We start from the raw sequence: 21,242 nt of genomic DNA, 5'->3' as shown, positions 1-21,242 counted from the left end.
GTGTTGGTGCTGAATGTGCATCTCAGTAGGAGTGATGCTAAAGTTTTGAAGAGTTATCATTCATAATCACCTATAGCAAAGGCAGTTACTAGCCCACATATTTTTTTAAGAATGAGTTAAGACCTGAATCTGCATTTTGCCATCTGTTTAAATTTACTGGACACAAGTTAATATTTGATGGAAATGTGTCATTTCGGTGAAAACAACATGTATCCATTAACCAAACCAGCCCAAGCTGAATGTAGTAGCTGGATTCTGGCGTTGTATTGCCCTTTGTAACCCATAGACTCTTACTTCACTGAACTCTATCTCACATAGAGAGAGTCAATTAAACAGCTAATGCAAGAGTGCTATCAAGTTAAGGCTAGCTAGGGACGTTGCCATGGCCAGTCTTAGCTAAAGCCAAACTTATGTGCTTTTTGCTGTCGTTTGGAATTGAAAAATATTCATTTAGATAAAACAGATGACATACTAAACCACAAATAGCCATGACCTATCCATGTATATATAATTAAAATAAAATGTATTTTCTTAAACAAACTACTTCAGCTGGACAAGGAAGCTAAAAGAGCGCTGTTTGTTTGTGGATACTGCTTTTCCACCTCACATTCCCTTAAGATTACCCACAGGCAGGGTGCAGTATCTGCACTTGTCAGGTATTTTGTCTGCTGAAAATTGTATAAAATGAATACATACAGTTTCAATATTACTTACTTGTTTGACAGCCAGCCTGAAAAGTTGATGATCTGATTCTTTCACTGTGCTTTCCTTTGTGGATCTGTGTCTTATATGTGTTATGACACTTTGACAGACAGACAGCAGAGATGGGCTCAGTTTTTCTTTTCATGCATGCACACACTCTGTTTCTTTACCTGCATCCTCCATTTACACCTCTCTCTCCTTATCTTATTTGTATCCCTGATTTATTCCTCTCTGTTGCAGCTAAATGACAAGTTAAATACATTTGCTGACTGACTTTATAAGACATTTACATCTATTACAGCTCTCTAAGTGCAAATGTGACTTACCATACAATGATAAAATATATTGACAATATCTGGGTCTTTTATGGATAAATATGAAAATAAAGTTCATAAGGGAGTGCCTGTAGTATTTTGACACTTACAATACAAAGAGGGGTTTGATTTCGCTTTCTTCAGCACAGTTTGGGTGTCCACCATGACAGCACAGATAAGGGGGTGGATACTGCCAGATGTACTGAGGGATGATGGGAAGGTAGAGGGAGCTGGGTGGACAGAGATGGATGGGTAGATAGATAGGTAGAGAGAGAGAGAGAGAAACAGAGAGAGGAGGGCAGCAGTCACAGAGATAGAGGGATGAGGTGGGAAATAATGACAAATGCAGAGATGAAAGATGGTCCCGCTGGCGAGACCCCCACCCACAACACACACGGTATGTTGTCAAGTGGTGTTTACATTTTTACACTGTGCTACGTGATATAAAATGAAAGCATGATGTGAGGCTGTGAATAATGGGAGATGACTCTAATTGATGCCTTGTGCCTGTTGGTTTCTTTTCCCCCTCATTTATATTGTAGGAGATGGGTGTCATTGAAAATCCTGCCTGGTTTTTTAATATTCAAAAACTGTGAGAGATTGAAAGAGTCTTTTAGGACGGCTTTTTCACCTTGGCTGACTGGGGCTTATTTTTCTGGTAGGCTTTAAAGGTTTTATAACACACCTCACCGGAGACACAGCATGTTCTTTTTCTGCCCAATACACATGGAGAGCAAAATCTCATTTATACTTAGGTCGTTATCAGTGCAGAACTGATTCGTCAATGTACTGGTTGCTTGATAGACAACTCTTTATCACTCAATTATCAATGAGTTGTTGAGAGTTATTTATCGAATGAAAGTGCCAAACATTGCATGGCTACTGTGGTGGGGATCAGTTTCCAGTTTTGCCAATAAGGTTCGGTGTACAAGCTTAAATCAGATTGATTTTACTCTGACGGAAGGGGCAGTCGCATGAGACATTGTGGTAAGTGATGTGTCGCGGAAAAGAAAGCATGACAATGAACATCTTACACTTACACTAACTACTTTTAAATATTGAAATATACAGCATGTGTCAACTCTGTCTGGGTTGTGTAATTATTTATTTACCATAATATTTCATTTTCATTAATAGGATGTTTTTGTCATCCAAGTACGATTATTATTCTTGACATACATATCATATCAAGATGACAGAATATTTGCATTGCAAATGAAGAATCTTGCATATTTTCTATATGCATAAATTACTTACTTTACTTACTTTATTTGGTAATGAGTTTTGCAGCAAGACATAGATACAAGACTCTAAAATATCTAAAATACCTAAAATACAGAATGTTGCAGTTTCTTGTTGCACAACAGTGGAATAAAGAAATAAAGTGCTAAAGTTCTTGCAAGAAATAACTGCTAAATTTCAGTTCTGTTACACAATCAACATGGATTGCACGCTTCCTCAAAACTTGCGACATCTGTGGCATTGTGCTGTGTGATGGAACTGCAAATTTTCGAGTGGCCTTTTATTGTGGCCAGCCTAAGGCACACCTGTGCAATACCCAAGCTGTCTGATCAGCATCTTGATATGCCACACCTGTGAGGTGGATGGATTATCTCGGTAAAGGAGAAGTGCTCACTAACACAGATTTTGACAGATTAGTGAACAATGTTTGAGAGAAATAGGCCTTTTGTGTACATAGAGAAAGTCTTAGATCTTTGGGTTCAGGTCATGATGTATGGGGGCAAAAACAAAAGTGTTGCGTTTATAATTTTGTTCAGCATACATAATGATGACCACAGCTGGTGAATGTGTTGAAACGAGGTAATCGCAGGGTTTGTGTGGTGTGAATAAAATTTGGAAAATAATGAGGCCTTGCCATTTTTTGGTGTATTTTAAGGAATGTGAATAGTCAAATTACAAAACACTGCAAAGCCAGAGATAACAGCAGCTGTTGCCAAGTCCATGTCAGTGCAAACCTGCTGGTTTCCAAACCCACAGTACACACTTCTGTAGTCTGACAATCGCGCAGTAGTTCTAGCTCTATGGTGCTTCCAAGTGACTGGATGAGTTAATGTGAGTAAATGTGTGGGAGAATCCATACTGTGCTCTATTACTACTGAGTGGGTTTGACTCTAACATGCCCTGCACTAATTAGACTTACTCATCTCCCAGTTCATTGTAAACACATTTTTTCCCACTTGATCTGCAAAGACAACATGGTACATTTGTGAGATAAGCCTAGTCAGTATGATCTTTATTGTCACTGAGGGGATGTGAGGGTTTGTGGGGGCGACAGAGAATACAGGTGTAAACTGGAGACTGAAAAAAGACAAAAAGAAGACAGGAAAACATAAATGCAAACACAAGAATTAGCCTCTTTACGGTGATAATAATAAAATAGCATAGTTCAGGCCAAAGGTAGTGAAACAGAGACACTTCAGAATCTGCCCCATAAACTTCAAATGTTCTTAGATTAGACTAGATTAGGTGGATGGCAAACAGGAATAGGAATAATGCAATCATTCATCTGAAGGTAGAACTGAGTCGGAACATTGTGCATGACTGTTGCACTGTGATTATGGCACTTGTGTGTGTCTGTGTAGGAACATCTAGGACATATATATTGTGGAACAGATGGAATTGTCATAATTTGATGATAGCTATTAAGACATACGGCCTCTGGTGCGTTATGCAACTCTTCTCTTCTCTTCTCTGCAAGAACGACCCCAAGATCAGATGGCATGTGACATGTTTTTGACTTCACGTGGGTCAAAATCAACCTCTGGCTAATTTGGCACAAACCTCTTTGCTACATGTCAGACAATTAGTTAAATGTTTCTCATCTTCATTTTATAGTGTGTTCATATTTGAGATGCACCCGATGTCTTAATTATTGTTTGATTTGTTAGTTTGCAGTTGTGCTTGGTGACTGTTATGAAACATATAAAAATAAATACTTTTTATTTTTCCAAACAAACATTGCATTAAAACCTTAGTGCTACATCTCTTTTGTTGTTTTAAGTAATAGCTGAGTGGATCCAGACCAAAACAACAGCTTGTATTAAAAGAACATTCTCGACATTCTTCTTCTAAAAATTCCACAACTTGTTTGTGCATCTGTTCCAGTGGTGCGTTAAATATCACAGCAGCACAGATCAGACGCTCTGCCTGCCTTCTTTATATTTATCTCTTCTAGGAACACTGGTTACTGTTCTGCTGCAGTATTTATTTTAGCCTCTGTTTGGTTGAAGGAGTAGCTGTTCTGAAGCTTCTTGACTCTGAGAGGGTTTTGAAGAACTATTAAATTTCACCATTACTAACATTGCCCAGTATGAATCACTTCATTTCAGGTTCCCTTAGGGGGGTCCAATAGCACCAAAATCTTCAATCTATGTAATTCTATATCACTGTAATGGTATATATCACGGTGCATCAATAGATCACACAAGTTTTCTGATGGAACTCTGTATTCAGGTATTCAGCTATTTGAAACACACCTAATCCATTATTTGGAATATTTTACATTTGTAACAAAATATACTTGACTGTTTTCTATTTCTAAGCTTAGAAATGAATTGAAGGCAAAGCCATTAATTCCCTCTATACAGTCCTGGATAGACTGGAAAGCTTAAGCTGTGAATCTGCAGTGCAGTGCTCTACACAAATAGACACACACACAAACAGACGCTGTTCTCCTGCTCACTAACCTGTTTCAATAATTCACAAGAGCAACTTGCTGGCTGGCTGGCTGGCTGGCATTGGGCTCTATCTATGGACTCGGTCAACCGTTATTTCAGTGTGTTTGAGTATGACAGGTTTTACAGTTTACTGACTGGAATGTATGTAATTCTTTCTAACCCAGGGAATGATATCATGTTGTGATAATTGGTTGGTACATTGTCCTCACTTTGACTGCAGGAAACTAATGTCTGATGTCTGTGGAGTCCATACACTGCCCATGCTGTGAACTCTAAAATAAAGAAATAAACAAATGCCCTGAGGCTGTGCAGCCCAGTTATAGCTTTCCCTTGTTTGGACTTACATAAGATATTAAATAATTGAAAGTAATTCTTTTTTGGAGACCTTTTTCTATGGACAGCAAAATTCCATGTGGGGATTCGTCAAAGCTTTCATCATCATCAGGAACCCATATTGAGTAATGTTTCTGTGGCATGTCACAGCGGGTGTCCAGGCTCATTAGGATTACGCACTCTTGCGATGTCCACACCAAAAGTGAGTAAATGTAGACTGACCCTGGGGATGCAGGCTCATTAGACTGCACCAGTTGTCTTTTCCCATTGGGAATGTAGCTGTTGTCTGGTGCAGCTTTAATGCTTTGTGCTGTTATGGATTTCATCAAAGTTTAATGCAGCTGCTGCAATTGTCAGATTACTGAAACATGAGTTTGACGGTGACTGACACAAGACTTGTGACGAATATCTTAGAAGGATCTAAAGCCTTTTAGGCATACGAATAGTACATTTCAAGCATAGACAGGTGAGGTAGATGAGATTAGCTAGATGACATTTATTCGTCTGTTTGTGTCTGTAAATAGCTTTCACAACAAAGTATGGTGTGGAGTTACATAATAGCCTTGGACTAGTGTCTGCTGTGCAGGCAAATTGGTAGAGCACTTTCCACTTTGTAGCTGCAGTCGAGCTTCTTTCAAGGTCATATTCAGGGTAGAACATCATTTAAGGAGTTCATAAATAAACAACTGTTTGACGAAGTAAACAGACAATATTTAATTCATTAAATCAATCATTCAGTAATTTGTGTTATTTGGCTGCAATGTATGTTAACAACAACAAAAAAAAAAACCCAACAAATTAACAAAGTTGGGTTGCTGAATATACAGTTTGTCCTGTATGTACCAATCCAACACAATCATGTCTCTCTTCCCAGTCCCCAGTGGATGTAAAGCTTGAGTCCTTGCACGCAGGACAGGGTGTGGTCCCGCATATTAACACCAGTCAATCACGTTCGCTGCTCCTGGCAGATTTGCTGACAAAGAGGCTCTCTTTTACCACCGTATAATTTGAGTTAGGTGCTTTTCTGTTTTTCCAAGGTCACACGAAGAGGGGGGAGATTAATAAATCACAAACCTTATTCATCATTCAGTTCATGTATCATGCATTCATCTATCTACTGTATGCATCTATCTAGCACATGTTTTAAAGTGCAGTATGCTGCTGTACAGGTCCAATAATTGGAAGGCTTTAAGTAACTTTTTATACCAATACTGTAACGCACTCATGTCAGTTGAGATCACAATAAGAAGTAAATAAATTGTGTTTAGACAGTCATATATTAGCAATCCAGTGGGCAGATTTAGGAACGGTTGTGCTGCTGAAGGAGGATTATTGGCTGAGTGCGATAACTCTTCGTTTCTGTGTATGTGTGTGTGTGTGTATGTGTGTTTGATCTTGCTGATAACAAACACCACCATGCTATAGATGTGGGAGCAATCTCTAACTCTTCTGCATCTATCTTTATCTCCTTCCATCTTTCTCTTTTTCACGTTTGCATTCACCCTCCTTTTCCGCTTTTGTTTCTGACTTCTGGTCACCCCCACCACCCACCTTCTCTCACTGTTGCCATCCCCACACCTTCCTTTCACCTGCTCACCCTCTCTTTCACCTCACTTTTTGCTCTCATTCTTCTCCTCCTTGCCTCGTTTTGATCCTTCCCTCCCTACCTCCCTCCAGCAATCCCTCCGCCCTGCTGGCTCAGCTGGTATAGAAGCAGTCTTTGTTTCAGCTATGTCCTCTATCTTTTGAAGGAGAAAAGCTGAAAAGGGGGGGGGGGGGGGGGGGGGGGGGGGGGACAGGGTAGGAGAGCAGAAAAACCAAAATGGGATATAAAGAAGAGATGTTTGGGAGGATTCGTTGTAACGGAAAACATAAAAAAGAGGAGAAGGATGAAGGAAGGAAGAGGGATATCTTTGGATCAATGGCCAGGGCTGTTCAGGTCATTGATATCCAGTAGCAACAGCATGTGATAGCAGATTTCCTGTGTGTGTGTGGGTGTGGGTGTGTGTGTGTGATGGGGGGGGGGTAGGACATGTGCTCTCAACTTAGCACACTTCCACTTGGTTCAATGGTGCACAGTTGCAGCACTTTAGTTCTCAGTCAAACACCAGCCAAGCTGTGTATTGATAATTACGCTGTTTTTGAACACAGTCATTTCTGGAGAACCCTGCACACCTTTACTGTGCTGTAGGCCAAGAGGTAGTCAATAAAAACTGCAACAGGTTGAATCCATTCTCACCTTCAACATCTCATCCTGGTACATCCTGGTACTACCAAACATAATACCAAACTCTCCTGCATAATGAACCACTGCAGCAAGATAATCGGCTCACCACAAACCCCCTTATTTGAACTGTACAACCGTTCTGTGATCAGGAAGGCCACCCTGATCACAGGGGACCCCTCTCACCCTCTCCATCACTCTTTCCAGTTACTGCCATCAGGCAGACGATATAAAGTTCCACTGGCCAGGAAAAACATTTACAAGAAATCTTTTATACTGTCTGGAATAACCACTCTGAACAACAACTAAATATAGACATTATACAGCTGCAGTAATTATGTAGGTTTTAATTGTGCGTTTGAAGTATGTGTTTAAATATATGTTATAAATGAGCCTTATCGAAGGAGAATTTCTGTCACTGTTTTTTTGGACAGACAATAAAGCTATCTATCGATCTGTCGATCTATCTATCTATCTATCTATCTATCTATCTATCTATCTATCTATCTATCTATCTATCTATCTATCTAGTTCTGTGAGACACAAAAAGTGTTTCACTTAGCCTGACGTTTTTTTGTTGAATATTTGCTTTCTGAGTCAATACTGAATACCCATTTCTTCTTCTTTTTTTCCTGTTCTATAGTGAGTGAAAACAGAAAGAAGATTTTGGACCTTTACCCTCATCCATGATGTTATAGCTGCGGTAACATGTGAATCCTGAAGCAGAGTGTCCGCTTTTACATCTCTAAAGGTAAGGTACTTCTCTGGGTGGTCGTTTCTTATGGGTTTGCTTGAAGGAATAGTTTGACATTTTGAGAAATACACATATTTGCTTTCTTGCTGAAAGTTAAATGAGAATATTTACACCCCTCTCATATTTGTATGCTAAATATGAAGAGTACAGCCTACAGGTAAGCTTAGCGTAGCATAAAGACTGGAAACAGGGGCGAACAGCTCTGCTCAAAGGTAACAAAACCTCTAAAGCTCACTGTGTTAACATGTTATGTCTTGTTTGTTTAATCCATAAAAAAAACAGAAGTAGAAAAATGTATTACAGGAAGTTTTTGCACATGGTCAAGAAATTCTGCTGTGGACGCTTGTACTAAAATACTGTTCCTCTTGGGACTAAGCTTTTCCAAATTTAGATTTTGCAGTTATTGGAGGGCAGGCTAGCTTCTTTTTCATGGTAGCAAAAACTCTGACTAGTCAAAAGGAAATCAGGCTAGATCTGGGTCAAAGCAAGAGGCTTTGTATTTGTGACCTGCATGCAAGGCTGCCTTAGTTTGGTCCAAGGTTAAGTCTGGTGGAAACCACGTTAGCATTTTGGCTTCATCTGTCTTTGTTTGCCCCTTTAGTGGAAACCTTAATAGTGTCATTTAGTTCTCTGTGTGTTCTCCATGGAAACTGGACTAGTCCTTTTGGCCCTGTAGTGGAAACCAGGCTAACTTGTCATACAATTTGACAATTTTAGTAAGAATCAGCAAGGCTTGAGGTCTTAGCCAGTTGTATGGTTGTTCTTCACCTTAGGCCTAGTTAATAAATCTTCACATGTCTCATTCTCGCTTACTTTTTTCTCCCACCATTCCTTTGCAATCATCTCTTATCTCCAGCTAATATTTTCCGTCAGGGATATGGTAGCTTGTCATCTTCATATAGGCTTTCTCCACCTCTAACCTCTTTATCCCCCGAGACTGTGCTGCTGATTCCCTCTCCCCTGTGCCCTCTCTCTCTTTTCCCTAGTCTGGTTTCTCGTTCCCTCTCTTCAGCAGGCTGTTAGATCTACAGCTCTAACCTCGATGCATCCCTTTGGGATGTGGCTGGCCGCTGAACTCAGCTAGTAAGAGGCAGGAGGAAAGGAAAGAGGGAGAAATTGGGGGAGGAGAGAGAGTGGGGGAAAGGTAGAAGGTGTGCAAATGAAGAGAGAATGTGTCTTTCTAACTACCTATCTATGTGAAACTTTAATTATGGCTGAATCTGTAATCTTTCTATCTTTTAAACCTTGACACTACATTCTCAAAAACTAACTGGATTAATTGAAGCGGGAAACAGAGGATGAGATGCACAAGGTGTGTATGTGTTTGTGTGGGCGCTATACATTTTTTAACAATGCCTCAGGCAAATGTGAAATCTGCTTGGACCCTAACAATCTAAATCTAAACATCTCACACAAATGGATATAAAGGGTGTTTGCTGGGACATAATCATAGCTGGAGGTGGGAGATTCCCACAGCATATTATCTAGTGATAATAGGTCAGACAAATGTGTGTGTGTGTGTGCTCGCGTGTGTGTGATTGTTATGTCTTTCATTATTATTCATCACCCAAACAATTATACCTCTTAACTCTTATCCTGTTTTGTTTGTCACATAATGGCTGTGTCCCTTCAGGAATCATGGCCCATCAACACAGTGATCTCTTAATTTAGCCACATATTTATAGCTAAATGCTTAAAATGTAAATACATAAGTTGTATTGTTTTCTGTGGATTGCATAATCAAGCTTTAATCATTAATCATATTTACGGATATTGTTAGGTCCCGACCTCTAGTGGTCGCGTGACGGTAGTCCGTGTAAGAGGTGGCTGGAAGTAAAATCAGAACTTTTACTCCAGTCCAATGTGAAACAAAGTCCGAGTTGATTTATTTAAAGTTTTAAGTTAAATAATATTGAGTTAAGTCACATGCATAACGTTACTTACGTCATGTGACTTAAGTAATGTACTTATTTGAACCCAAACAACGACTATTTCCAATACCTAACCATACTACGACCATTTCACAATGTTAACCATGCGATTAACGTCATGCGATTGGGGACAATTGCATGGGACAATTTACAATCGACCTGTTGTTTAGGTATGAGGAACTGTTGTAGATACATATAGATAATGGCAAATCTGCACCATGGACCCTTTAGTTAGATCTTGAGGCATGGGACATAACACGCTTTAATAAAATGAACGAGTGGCGTAGTTGAAATTAAAAGGGATAATGCACATGGCCACATTGAGTACAGTAAGTAAACTGGAATAATGTACACTGCACATGTGTGAATGCGTGGGTTTCGGTTCACCTAGTTCATCTCTCTTTTCAGCACCTGTCAGTCATCCTTTTCCGTGAATGTGCAGACACACTGAGGCTTAGAAACATCGAGAGATGTTTCTCAGTGCTTGAGGGAGAGAGGGAGTGAGCGACGTAGAGACAGACAGACAGAGAGAAGTGAGATCAAACAACAGCCTCTGTTTGTTTTATCTTTTTAATGAACAAAGTGCCACACATATCAATGCTTTGGAGTTCACTCAGAGGACTATACGCCGATGGGGGAATTCAACCCGCAGCCCTCCATCTTCTGAGAGCAACTTGAACTAACGCTCTCTTGAGAGCTGGGTCAACCTGTGTGTGTATGTGTGTGTGTGTGTGTGTGTGTGTGTGTGTGTGTGTGAAGCCCTCAACTGCTCAGCAAAACAGATCAAAGTCAAAGTCAAGTCTCCCTCTGTCCCCTACTCTGAATGGAGGCATGGATGGATGGATGGATTGGGGGATGGAAGGGAGGACAGATGAAAAGGGATGAGACGGAATGACTGACTGAAAGTACAAGGAGTTCAGAATGGATTGACGGACATCAGGGGTGGAGAGTGTATGTGAAGTGGAAGTAGATGGATGAAAGGGTGGACAGATGGCTTTGACCTTTCCATCACCCTCTTCAGACCTGGCCCTATAAGCTGCAGATTTAGTCACATGTCCTCTCCTTCTTTCTTTATTTGTTCTCTTTTTCCCCTTCTTCTCTTTTTAAGATTTTCCAGATAACCATCACTTTCTTCTTTGTTCTTTAATGCTCTTTTAACCCCCCCCACCCCCCTTATTTCTTGTCCAGTTTGTCCTCTTCTTTCTTCTCCCGTTTCCTTTTACTTTATTCTCCTCTTTTTGTGCTCACTGTCTCCTTTTTGAAATATATCATCTCTTTCCCACTTATCATTTTTTCCTGTCTGATCTTCATCCCATACTGTGTTTTCCCCTTTCCCTTCCCTTTTCCCATTTCTTCTCTCATCTCCTGCTTTCCTCCGTTAACCTCCTCGTTACCTCCTCCTCTGGTGGCTTGTGACCATGCATGAGTGTGTGTGATAATCTCGCCACATTGTGTTTGTGTGTGTGCGCGCGCTCACTCCCAGAGAGTTGAAAGACTGCCTGGATCCCTCGGGGGAGTTTGGCAGCCGAGACCTGCCGAGGCCCAGCCAGGCCTGGGTCACCAAGCTAACCTCTCCCCCCTGCTTCGCCTCTGGCACTATGGGATAATAGGTGTGAGAGGTGGAAGGGAGGTGGAGGAGAGAAGAGATGAAAGGGAAGAAAGCTAGGCGAGGAGGATAATTCATACATGAGAGGAAATGCAAATACATAAGACACACACCCTAAGGTATTTAGTTAGTCATACTTAAAACTCTTCCTCTCACTCCCTCTTTCACTCTGTTGCTCTTTTGTGCGGTTGTTAGTCACGCTCCCAGCACGACACAGATACCTGACATGATGCTCAAAAGAACACTTTAGAAGAATCTGAGATGGCATTTGGCATGTGCGTTATAAAGGAAATAATTTGAGTTGAGTTGACTCAAGGTTTGTGCAAGGTAATTGTGAGATTGTGTAATGACATTATCAGGTTGACCAAGCAGGTGTTACAGAATAGTGAGGTGTAGAAAGATTTGTTGAAACAACAAAAAAAAACATGACAAGAAAAACATGGCATGTAAAAACACAAGCAACAACATCGTAAAAATTGGCTATAAAACATAAGCAGTAACAGATCAGAGTCTTGTGTAGAGGTAGAAGAAGTATTCAGGTCATTATGTTTGCACTATTTGAGAATGTACCCTATGTTATTTTAAACAACGTGTATATTGAGATATATATATAGTGCATCGTGATGTAGCCTAAAAATATTGCAATATTATTTATAGGCCATATCGCCCACCCACAGGAAAAAGCAGCAGTTTCAGACATGTAATGACCCAGTGACACAGAAAAACTCCTCTCTGAAAGATAGGAGGAGAACCAGTCCAGGGCGCTCCCACATACACCCACCCACTGCCTAAGCATTTCAGTCAGAATGCTGTGATCTACAGTATCAAAAGCTGCACTAAGATCCAGCCGCACCAGAACAGAGCATTCACCCGCATCAGAAGACATCATTATGTGATTGGAGACCCTGAGAAAAGCTGTTTCAGTGGAGTAATTCTGACAGAAACCAGATTAGAATTTATCTTAAAACAACTAGTGCCATAAATAGTCTCTAAAACATTTCATAACCCTCTTCAGCTCTACCACATATAGCACTTTCTCCAGGAATTACTCTGTGTAGGGAATCTGGATATAAGTAGGTAATATCCAAAGTGTGTGGATTTGCCAATGACAATGACAAATATTACTACATTAACACAATAGCAAGTAGGCCTTAAACACAGAACATGGCATCAGTGTCAATACCTACTGTACAGTATCACCAGGCAGCCTCAGCGCAGACTGGATGTTATTATAAAGTGACTTTGATAGGTTTATACAAGTGTGTATCTTACGTGCATGGGGTGTCCTCTTCCCATGAGTACTAAAAGCACTTTATTTCTCTTGGGATGAAGTGTACAGCAAGAAAACACATTATCAAAGCCACACAGAAAAGTATCGATCTTTCAAACTTTTCAGTGTCTAGTAAACAAAATTAGATTTACTGATCCTAACACACTAATACATTGTGAACATGTTTAGCTTTACATAACAGTACCTACAAAATTTCAGAAGAAAAAAAGTAGTAGTAAGTATCCCTTTCGGGTTGGGCTGATTGGCCAATTCAGTTTTTCTTTCCTGATCTACACGTGCCTTTACAGGAACTGCTGCTGTTTCACCTTTTGGGTATCATGTCTGCCCACACACCTGTATAAAGTTTAACACAATATAAGGATTCAGTTCAGAACAGTTTAAATGTGCTTTTGAACCTACTATGCTGATATTTACTTTGCAGGGAAAATGGCACTTGAAAACCATGAACAGTGTGCTGTTCTTTCAGGGAAAATGTATAGAATTTACATTTTCTTCCAACGCCAGACGCTGAAGAGAGCACATTTCCCCCTAGTAACATAAAAGAGAAAAAAACATGGTTACATGGTGTCTTTTTATGAATTAACAAGAGAGTACTCCTACCCGTCATTTTGTCCACATTTGTTTCTAACGATTAGACCAAGATTTACCAGGTAGATTGCCAGCAATTTTTTGACATTTACAGTAAAAGTGGAACACATGCTTTTCCTGCTGAATACTTGGATAAAGTAAATGTTATATTTCAAACAAAGCTGCTAATTTGCCCTGTTGTTTCTGTGGTATTAGGGCCATTACTTCTTGTTTATGAGATTCTGAAATGCAGTAGAATCACAAAGAATGACCCTCGGGTCTTTGTTATCTTTTGTATAGGAAGCGAGTTTCTGCCTCTATTACTGCTTCATCACGTTGCACACAGTCATATTATTTCTGACTTCCTCTCGAAAACTCTTGGCTTTTCTCTCTATCTCTCTGTTGTTCTCTCACCGTAGGCAGCAGCAGGAAATGGAGTGTGTGAAACAGGATGTGAGGGTAGCCATGTTTGTTTATTGTACACTGCAAGCCCACAGCCTGGCTAGAAACCACTGATGGATGACAAAAATGGACAGGGACAGTGCGGTTAGGGATTTGATTTCACTAGGGTTTTTTTATGCTTGTGACGACATTTTATAAAAGTTATAAAAGGTTCACAGAAATGTCCAGTGCTGCTCAAAAATTCAGGCAAAAGGTTAAGAAAGCGTTGAAAGGGAGCATTATTACATTATGGCATAGCAAGATGTAGATGAAATTAAGACTCTTGGCAGGTGCGTGTTTTGACTGACCCAGTGTCATTCTCCAAAAAAATCAAATCGTTACTAGCGGACATTGCACACACCACTGTCCCTCTATCATGGAAAATCCGTTGTGTCGTCAAATCTTGTTAACTGTTTGTATATCACAGGGATGCTAATGGTCTCCAACCAAGAATACATTTCTTTTAAAGGTTTGTTTAACATATTCTTGACAGTTGTATGGAGGTGCGACTATGAGAAGAAGTACAGAAACTGACACTGTAACTGACTAGCCTTTTGACACCCTACAACTTTATTGTTGTTTTTTTGTTTGTTTTTTTGTTTTATGTCTTCTAAAAAATATGGTACTCTGCTTTTAATTATAATGACACTTATCCCTCCACAAATGATACTTTCCCCTCCATATGGCTGCTGCCCTCTGATTTTCATGTGGTGAATGGCAGGAAAAACAGCTCTCTGTCTGAGTGAGGTCATTTGTAGGGCAGTGAGAATATATATTGAATGTATATGTTACTGGTGAAATACAGTATGTTGTGTGGGGACAAACTAGCAAGACATCCTTTCCAAATATGTGCATACATACATATGGAAGAAAAGAAAAGCAAATATTTATTCAGTTGAATAGTGAATTCGATCACTACTGTTTCACTTAGAGTGAGAGGAATTCCCATCCACATACATCCAGACAAGTGAAATATTTAAATTCTATACATTGTGTCTAGTTGAATTTCAGTAGTGATTACATTTTGCAATTCAGTACTCCATTGCTAATACAATTCCACTAATTTTGGCCTATGTGGCCTTACGGCTTTGTTTCCATAGGAGACATTATGTACACACAGTATTTGTATGTATTTTGCAAACAAAACTCAAACATTTCCCCCACACACTCAGTGAGGGGTACACAAATCACATGTTAAAGAGGAACTATTATACTTTTTCATATTTTCTGGAATGTCTATAATGTTAAAAGTGTCAGATGTTCATGTTAAACATGACCAAAGCTTCAAATAATGAAGTATTTAAAAGAAATCTGTGAGCCATAACCTCAGATATCCCCCTTTGAATGCTCTGCTTTTTTACAGGAGTTAAAGAACTACAATATAGGACTGGAAATGCAGTATAATAGGTCTCCTTTAAACTCTTCACTGTCTGCTTTCTAGCACTTTTCGTCAACGTTCAGCTTCTCACCCCAGTCCCCTTTCTTCCCTCCTGCCTCTTTTCCCGTCTCCTCCGCCTCTGTCTGTCTTTCTAATTCTGTCCCTGTCATTCCAACTTTGTTTCCCCTCTGCTTCTCACAGCGTCATATCCATCACTTTGTCTTCTCTGTTGTCTTCCTCTGTCTGACAATGTGCTGCAGGTGACATGAGTACTATATCCATCCATATCACGGTTGCAACCTTGAGTGAGTCTGCGTGTTCTGCTGGTACACACTAATGTATTTGCATGCTGTTGTGAGTCTTACAGATTTGTATTACAATTTACTGAACACACAGGACCCCTTTTGTGAGATGCTTCTGTGGATACTTTATCCTACAGGATTTATTTAGTAGTTATTCTGAACAATGAAATAGTGTAGACCCCCACACTATTCTGTATTCACAGAGCATTAGGCATTAGGATCATCAAATGTTTTTGAAGCTGTCTCACCATCATAAATATTAGGGGCACCTCTGTTTCCCTTGTGCTTTCTGTTTCGGGGCACTAGTCAGTCATCAGTGTACTCAAAAGCACACTGTTTGCATAGCGCATGGGTTAGTGTAATATGTACAACATTATTCAGTGTTTTTTGCTATAAAGACTCATTGCTTTGGGTGAATTTGTATTGTTGATATGGAGCCATAAGAGGATTGGGTTTAACATGTGTTGGATAGGTTCCCTGTTGTGCTTTTTAATTTAGCTGTTTCATTAATGCAAACTCTCCGCATTTGTTTTCCCTCAGATGCCCCCTTCTCCCTTCCAAAAACTGATGTGTTCAGCCAGACAGCTTGCAGATGCTATCCTTCCTTCCCTTAAGCTAAATGTGTCACTACCAACATGTCTGCCGCTTTTTCATAGCTTCGGCCTTTGTTGTAGGCACAAAGCCCTCCCCACCCTTGTTCCTGCTAGGTAGCTCATCTCTCGTTGCATTGTCTCTCAGCCTCTTTCCACTCTGCACCTCCCTCTCTTCTTTCTTCTTACCTCATTTCTTATTGAGCACCTTGGTTCAGCATTACATGGTTTCATTCTCTTTCTTTCTTTCGTCATCTTTTTGTATCTCTGCATTTTCTGTCTTGGCTTGCTCGAGAGTCTGTATACCTTCCCCTCTGTCTCTACCCCTTTGTGTATGCCTTCACCTCGCTGTCTTACCGGTGGTAAAAATAGATGCTCCAGCACATCCTGAATTCCTAACAGAAAGAGTGTGTAGTGCTGGATTTTTCATATCTTCGCTGGAGATGTGTTCTTTTTTGCTGATTAAAGCATAATCCTGCCGTTTTCTGGGTTCATTTTGTGGTCATTCTGCTCTAATTAAAGCTGCATTATACCTTGCATAATGTATTGCTTATTATTTCTAGTGTTATTTATTTTAGAGCCACAGTGCACCGTAATGGTTGGAAAGCCACTCCAGAGGCTTTTCTACACTGCTGAAATGTGCCGGCCTGAGCTGAGTAGATAATACTCATGTCTGTATCCATATCCATGTCCAGAGGCTGTCCCTCAGTGCACGATCACACACAGTCTCCTACAAACACAAAAAAATAAAACAGCAGAAGAAGAACAGTGCCCCTGCACACATACACACAACAGAGCCGTCAGACAGCGAATTACTTCATTTTGTCTGGTTGTTCATGGAGAATGTTAAGAGTAAAATAATTGACATTTCGCTAAACAACTCCCCACACAGTGACCGTCCAATCATAGCTTTGCAAACATAAGTAGCTGCGGGAGACCTGTCAAGCTTCTTCTCCACATGTAAAAGCAGTATGCATGGGAATGCAGTAAAAGTCATTTTCTGCATTTAATGAGTTTGGAGGGTCGTGTCAAATAGTGTGTTTGTCTGCTGTAACGTACGCCACTCAGTCTGTCCTCATCCTCATATCCTTTTCTCTTGTCCGCGTCAGCATAAGTCTAACCTTGTTTGGCTGGGTATATGCAAGAGATATAAAATTTTCTCACAATACTGTACTACAATACTGTGCTAATCGGTATACTCAGGGTTTATCAGTATGGACATATATAGATTTTGCCTGTGTGCACTTGTCTTATGTTCTATGTGTCAGTCTTTACAGTAAGCTCATTATCATAGATCATTATAGATAGAGGAACAGAGCCGCAGACTCGACCATGTTCCTGTTACACTGATGGCATTTTTCTGTGTGAGAGAGTCATTCTAAAGGGTTATTGTTATTACAAATCTGACACAGCTCTTTGGGTTGGTCTCGGGCTATTATCTGACAGCATTTTCTTTTGTCCAACAAGGACGAGACTAGGGATGGGGATCGTTAATTTTTATTGATATTGATACCCTTATTGAGACTGCTTAATGACCATCGATACATTACTATTATTTGGTGATGGTTATTTGGTAGGACCAGACTCAACGGGCATGAGGTGAGCCTGCATGGTATGAGGAAAATATTCAATGTGCGATAACATTGTTATATATTGAGATGACATATGACTTGTGATAAATAAGTGTATATTGAAGTGTGCATATTAGCTGCCTGGTTGTTTTTAAAGTAATTATAGGATTAGACTTTAATATTTTAAATACAGCTAAATGTTGTTTCTAGAGCAGCAACATTAATGTTTACAACAGTAATGTCACTATATATAAACTCAATATCTGACATCACAATAAGAACTCAGACATAAGTCAGCATCTTCCTCCTCCTCCTCTCTGCAGTTATTCACTGCCTGCAGGTAACGTTACCTGGTCGAAGAAGGAGCGGCTGGTTTGTCTCAGCCAGCAGCTGAGTTTACAAGAATGTGCCACATTTTAAGACTACAGACCAGTCTATGCTCCAGACAGACAGCTTTCTATTTAGCTTGTTTTTAACATTTGGCTAATGCCAAGCTAACGTTAGCTGTGCTTGTATAAAACATACAGGATGACAGACTGAGGACAGAGACGATTAAATTAACCCTTTCTACATGCTTACCTTACAGACAGGTGTATTGATAAAGTATTGTCTTTTTACTCGTGAAGGTTTTATTGCACGTACTTACAGTAACGAGCGTAGCTGTCATCAACTCGAGTAGTTTGGAGCTAACTTAACTTCCCAGTCTCCACCGCAACAGTGCGGCGTCTCTCTCTGCTGGCCGCTGTGTGTGTGTGTGTGTGTGTGTGTGTAGGAGCCGACAGAAATCAGCAGAGGCTGCAGCCTGATGATAAACAGTCCTGTGCCCGTTTGATACTGCGTTTCGGTGCTATCATTACAAACATTCTTTTTCCTGTCCATCGCGTTTGAAGATAAATCAGATTTGACACTCGAGATATAACGTTACAAACCCGCTAGTCTCGATAGCAGTATCAATAAGCTCGGGCCTTGTTGATTTTCCGGTTTTGAGAAATGTTGGAACCGGGTCCTTTTACAACTGGGTCTCGATCCCCATCCCTAGACCGGACGCATTCAGCGTGTATTAGCAATCACAGATACTGGTACAAACTACACAGACAATGTCTGAAAAAAACATATCTGACTACCTGACCCACAGCTACTCAGTACAAAGCAGCAGTGTGCCTTTTAGTGGATCCTGGGGGGAGAGGGGTTTTTAAATATCTTTATATAAACAAATGATCAAAGACACAAACAGATGTACATGTAAAAATGAGATTAGGTGGGTTTATGCTCCACTGCATACCTGATTTGTTCTCATTCTCCCTCTGTCTTTTTCTCTTCATCCATCTGTCCCATTATGTCTTTGTTAACTGCTGATGTATGTGGAACATTTAGACAGGAAGTGCACTGCAGTTGTCCAAATATGGACGTAGATGACTATACACATTGGAGAATCAACAGTCTCTCAACAGGAAATGTGCTGCCTACGCTTTTTTAATTACTTGTGTGTGTGTGTGTGTGTGTTTGTCTGTGAAGGGCTGAATATGATTAATAAAAGACAATGGGTGAATGGGCATGTTGTACTTTATAGTTTATATATTTTTTACAGAAGCGTACTATCAACAGTGGTGCAGTGCTCAATGTTAAAGCAGATAAACATACAGGACAGTGTATTGATGCAGAGCTGCTTATATCTAAAACTTGCAGTACAAATTGATGCAGAGCTGAACTGCCAATTGAGAGGTTAACATCTCTAAAATATAATCTTCATCAGTTTGCTGAATGTCTTCTTCTTTATATATTGCAAAGCATCACATCTGTTACTATGTGTGTTGACTGCCCTATTAATCCCAACTACATTTTCTCACGTTCTCTTTAAAGTTGGACCATCTCATCTGGTAAACAAGCAAAACTTTTGCTGTAGGTGCTGAGAGTTAATAGCACTTTTCTCTTTTGAAACTGCGCAGCTCCGTGCAGCGTTGTGTAGGTGATCTGTTTGCTAGACAATTTGTCGGACCAAATATTTAAGGTTCTGGTTGAAATCAACGGTAGCATTGGCCTATGGTCACTGATGAGCCATAGTGTTTGTTCTAAGGAATCTGTGAGTCCACCTGCATAGGCTGCGACTTTTCACTGAGAAACTCAAGGGAAACTTTAGGAAACCGGGTGCCTTGCAAAAGTAAGTCAACTTTACTGTATTGTACTTTTTCATAACTGGTTGTTAGTGCTAGGTGGTGGAGTGATTGTCATCTGCTAAAAGACATGGGTCTTTTTGAGCTAGCAAACATGCATGTCATGTTTTTATGACATTATATAACATTATTTACATTAAATGATGCCTAAATAAGCTGAATTACTAATAATAATAAAAAAATCTCTCCTCTCCTGAAAACATTAAGGACCATACTTGCTAACCCGCCCGTTTTTTCATTCGCTCTCCCAGCTTCCTCCCGGGTCACAGCAGTATGTTTAATGTTACAGTAGCTGAGTGGTGGAGGCTACACTGTTGACGAACGTGATTGTAGATTTATTTCTGAAAAAGTGTGGCAGTTCTAGCAAATGGTCCGATCATTTCTCCCTAGTTGATCACTTCTAAATATTCTCTAACATCACTTAGAGCAGCTTACATGCACATTGCTAAATTAGATTAGGCACAAAGCTAGCTAATACCATGTTTATTAGTGGATGAGCGGTAACGTTAATGAGCAGTTAAACTATGTTTAACGTATTCCAAAAATATCTGTAAGCCACATGTCTGTAATTACAGTCGTCAGAAATGATGAAACCAGAGGGGACATGTAAATAAGCTGAGCCGAACAAGTATCTAGCCTGGCCACACAAATTTATCTAGCTCGTCTTTCAAATGTGAAACATTAGTGTGAAATGTCAAAGTTGCAAGTCCTCCTTGTAAACAGTCATGTAGTATTAGATGCATTCAACAGCATGTTTTAGAGCCAGATGGTGGTTGAGAAATTATTCTCCTCTCGTTCTCTCTGTTTTACAGATGGCTTAAAAAACTGCATGTCCCAGCAGCAAATATTTATTGATGTGCAATTGTTTACATGTTCAGTTGTTGAACATGTAAACAGTTGCACACAAGACTGTAATCTGAGGCAATGTTTTAACATAATCCATTTAGGGAAAGGTATTATAGCCCACATACATAACAGGTTTCAGTATCGGCCTGTTCTAAGTGTAGTTTTTACAGGTAAGGGGTCTACTATCCAAATCATTTTCAAAATCAAAATATCGGCTTATAAATCGACACTTTTTCACTATAAAATGAGCATCAGACCCCAAAAACCCATATCGGTCAGGCTCTAATCAAAACAACCCACAAAAATGAAACTGCTCCAACTGGAATTAGTATTATAGTATTATACCAGTGGTAAGCTATAGACATTACTATTATGTGAAATTATAATGAATATAGTAACATTATATAATTAATATATTGATATTTTACTAACAGTATCATTTTAAATGAGCATTAAACTTTTTATTTAATGTTCTAGTAATAGACTATATACTAGTTACTCATCCAGGTTGATGATAGAGCCT

General features: G+C 39.8%; 1 protein-coding gene and 1 long non-coding RNA gene across 4 annotated transcripts in view; one reads left to right on the top strand and one right to left on the bottom strand.

Moving 5' to 3' along the window:
* Positions 1 to 21,242, top strand: part of lrfn5a (leucine rich repeat and fibronectin type III domain containing 5a) — a 113,725-nt gene that overhangs the window by 41,146 nt on the left and 51,337 nt on the right. For both annotated transcript variants that reach the window (XM_046063508.1, XM_046063509.1), the window contains one exon: positions 7,915 to 8,022. The gene's annotated coding sequence lies outside the window, so the exon portion shown is untranslated. The remainder of the gene's footprint in view (positions 1 to 7,914; positions 8,023 to 21,242) is intronic.
* LOC123979542 lies at positions 12,827 to 18,425 on the bottom strand. Of its 2 annotated transcripts, none has more exons than XR_006827242.1 (4): positions 18,349 to 18,425; positions 13,835 to 13,932; positions 13,268 to 13,381; positions 12,827 to 13,186 (listed from the first exon to the last, which is right to left on the bottom strand). It is a non-coding gene; the product is annotated as an uncharacterized LOC123979542 (long non-coding RNA). The 2 variants fall into 2 exon arrangements; XR_006827243.1 differs by having other exon boundaries at positions 18,345 to 18,404.

This window comes from Micropterus dolomieu, linkage group LG11 (genome assembly GCF_021292245.1).
Source record: "Micropterus dolomieu isolate WLL.071019.BEF.003 ecotype Adirondacks linkage group LG11, ASM2129224v1, whole genome shotgun sequence".
Taxonomy (NCBI): Eukaryota; Metazoa; Chordata; class Actinopteri; order Centrarchiformes; family Centrarchidae; genus Micropterus; species Micropterus dolomieu.
The sequence above is the reverse complement of the archived record's forward strand: the minus strand, read 5'-3'. Positions and strand labels throughout refer to the sequence as shown.